The sequence below is a fragment of the Galeopterus variegatus genome, unplaced genomic scaffold, assembly GCF_000696425.1.
Source record: "Galeopterus variegatus unplaced genomic scaffold, G_variegatus-3.0.2 Scaffold1668, whole genome shotgun sequence".
In the NCBI taxonomy this organism is placed as follows: Eukaryota; Metazoa; Chordata; class Mammalia; order Dermoptera; family Cynocephalidae; genus Galeopterus; species Galeopterus variegatus.
The window spans coordinates 92,437-96,081 of NW_007727779.1; the positions used below are offsets into that span (position 1 = coordinate 92,437).

A 3,645-nucleotide genomic window follows, 5' to 3' on the forward strand; every position below is an offset into this window, starting at 1 on the left:
AAAAACTTGTATAAGAGGAATATTCATAAAATGCAGCATTGACAAATCTTTGCTGAAGTCCTTAGGACTGTGAACACAAAATAGATATCAGTTCAAGAAAATATTTGGATAAGGAAACTTTTAAAAGGTGGGATTAACTAAGAACTTCAAAAAATTACTTTTGGTTATTTAACTACTCTTACTTTTTAAAGAACTAGTCATCTTATACTACCAAAGGCTAAAACATAACTTGTCAATGTTGAAAGTAAGTTTAAATGCCCTTCCCAACCATATCAACCATTCTGGTCAAGAATCTCCTTAAAGATTTCCCTTTGTTCACTTGATTTTGGGGAAAGAAAAATTAAGAAACTTTAGTTTACATTTTTCAAAAGAAGTGATAATTGGTAGGAAATTACATTTTCCCAATGATTATATTATTAATATCTAGTTAATGAGTCCCTCATATCATAGACAGATGAACTCAAGAAATGAAGATGCTATTAAACAGCAGCACAGCACTAATCTGAGTTCTGACAGATTTAATAGAAGCAAAAAAATAAAATCAACTTCCAATTTTTGGTAAACAATGGGCACAAATATCCAGAAGGAAAGCAATATCCAGAAGGAAAGCCGAGGCACAGCAACTAAAAGGTGTCTAAAAGTTGGGTATGAACCAAAGCTGCTTGTATTTTGTAAAATTTTCTGCGATCCAAAGAATAATCTAAGATCAAGTAAAACATTTCTGGACATATATAGGTGTCAAAACTTATATAGTGTATACTTTTGTAAGTAATACACGGGAGACAGTTTTAAAGGAGCTTATTGAGCTAAGTTTCCTTGGCTTGAAGGTTCTCAAATTGAAAGCTAAAATATCAACTTCTATTTTGATATGTCTTTAACAATTAGGGTAAGACTTCTCTAAATTTGTGGCAATTTTTAATACATAAAAGACCACATTTTTAAAACATTTCACTCAGAGTATGATCCTGTCTAGAAAAATAACACGAACTGCACTTTTTCAAATTAATGAAGTAACTGATGAAATATCTCTAAATGTTGATATAAAAAGAATGTCTATGACCAACAGTCAATACATTTTGAGAGCCTATGTCAAGGCTTGGCAAGCTACAGCCTTTGGGCCAAGCCTGACCCAGCTGCCTTTTTTTTTGTTTGTTTTGTGGTCTGTGAGCTAAAAAATGGTTTCCCCATGTCCATCTTTGATTTTGTCTCTCAGTTAGCAAAGCCTAAAATATTTACTATCTGGCCCTTTAGATGTCTGCAGACCCCAGGCCTGTATCATTATTACTCATTATACATAACCCTCACCCCGTAAGGAGATAACTTTTAAATATATATCCCCAACCCTGACCAGCATAGTAAGCTTTTATAATCACTAAATGCCCACTGAACATTTTTAGATTTTTCACCTTCTTTTTCAAAAGTTATATTTTTATTACAAAATTCATCTGCCAGATGAGTCTCTTTCTCGATTTTATATCTGCCAGTAGTACTACCATGCTCTCATTCTGGAAACCACTAATCTTAGACTCTTCACAAACTCCCCCCAAGTTCAAGTCCTTTCTTCTTGCTTTCCATTCTTTCCGAAGAGTGGCTCTTATTTCCTAGCTCCTCCCTTTCTCCTAAAAAATCTTGGTTCAAATGTTTTTCTTCAAACCTAGGCCTACACAGTCAATTATTAATTGGTGTTCCTAAATTTGATCCCATTCCTTCAACTCACTTAAAAAATGCATACTGAATATCACCATCACTTCAATTTATATCAAAAAGTACATTTATAGTATTACTCCCCAAACCTTCAACAGCTCTTTTTTCCTCCTAATTTAAGCCATTTGCCTACCTCCCTCACAATTTTTGTTTCATCTGCATATTAACACTGTGTCAACTGGTACAATAGTTGAGAACACAGGTTCTGGAGTCAGCTTGTCTGGATTTAAATCCACCACTCATTAGCTGTGAAAACCTCTCTGTGCTTTAGCAGCCTCACATATCAGGTGAACATAATAATAGTATCTAATAGCTCACTGAGTTCATGTGAGGGGTAAATGGATTACTACATATAAAATATCTTAACAGTGCCTGATAAAGAAAAAGCCATCAATAACTGCTGGCAAATCTTTTTTTTTTTTTTTTAAACTCAAATATACTTAGCTACTTCCTGAGCAACATCCATTAAGTTCCAGATTTGATGTGCCAGCTGTAAGTTTAAATTCCCATTAAAATAAATACATAATGATTAAAATTAAAAGCACTTATCTATGTACCACTTAATATGTATTTCACCCACATTAGATATACTGGCCTACAGAATAAAAGGTTAAACTTCTTTAAATAGCATTTACAACTTACTACAATCTGATCCCAGTATACTCTTACATCCAACTCTTCCTCTATATAAATGCTCTACTCCAAACACTGTCCCCAAAGTGCAAACTTTTGCCACAATCACTCCTCTCACCATCAACAATGTCCTCCCAATTATTTCAGCTTTTTCCCTCGTTTTAGGATCAGATCAGACTCCACTTCTGTCAAAACCCTTATGTATAAAATTGCTTGTTTTTCAGTTATTTCATGAACTAGACTTTTTGTTTATTCAGTCCAACTCACTTTAGCACACTGCATTTATTTTTCATAAAGGCAAAATCAGTTTCTTTAATATTTACCAGTAAAATTTCCAAGGAGCCTGAATGGTGAAGAGGTCTAAATTTCTTGAAAGGTACTAAAGACTGTGCAATTACATGATTTTAAGTAGAGAACTTTTAGTGATGTTAGTTTATTTGAAAAGGGCCAGTAATTGATACTTTCAAGTATGTTCAAGAAATTAATACATATTTGTGATATGGGTGACGGAAAGTAATATGTGAACAATTTCCTGTTAATACTTCATTCTGTGGTGGTGGGCATGCTGATAGTATTGATCTTACAGTCACATCTTGGGCACAGGTGTTGACGGTCAGCTCTACGCCCCATGAATATGTATAAGCAATAAAAAAAAAAAAAAAAAAGAAAAAGATAACTAAGTGAGCCCAGACCAGAACCACTACCCAGATGAACCACAGAATCAAGGACAAATATGTGATTAATGTTTTTGCCACTAAGCTTTGGAGTAGTTTTCCACAAAACAAAATGCAACTAATACAACTACCTGCATTATATTTGCAATAAAACAAAAACTAGAGAAAAAGAAAAAAATCATTCTGAACATTATTATCTATGACAATCTCCAAACCTAACATCTATACTAATTTGTAGCTCTAAACATGCATACTGGCTCAGAGGGCTAGTCAGAAGAGACTATGCAAATATGATTAAGATTTTCTAGGGGGGGTGGCGGGAAAAAAGATTTTCTAATATTTAAAAAACAAAATAAAAAACCTACCATGGGCAATTTTTTTTACTGAAGAAACAAAGTACTATATTTAATATCAGGTGAAAGTTCCATCCACTACTACCTTTTTCTTATCCCTGGTGGTGGAATACCACATTGGTAAGAGCAAGCTTGGAAGTGAGACAGATTTGGATTAGGATCCTGGCTCAGTTACTTACTAGTGGTGCAAGCTTAGGCAATCAATTTCTCTAAGCTCACTTTTTCTCATTTGTAAAATGAGGCTATTAATACCTTCTTTCCAGGTCTACACTGATGTTTAA

The 3,645-nt window shown here is 33.9% G+C and overlaps 1 protein-coding gene across 2 annotated transcripts in view; it reads right to left on the reverse strand.

Annotated features, from left to right (window-relative positions):
- The window catches only part of PJA2 (praja ring finger 2, E3 ubiquitin protein ligase), a 50,116-nt gene that overhangs the window by 35,978 nt on the left and 10,493 nt on the right, over positions 1 to 3,645 (reverse strand). The gene's annotated exons all lie outside the window — the stretch shown is intronic.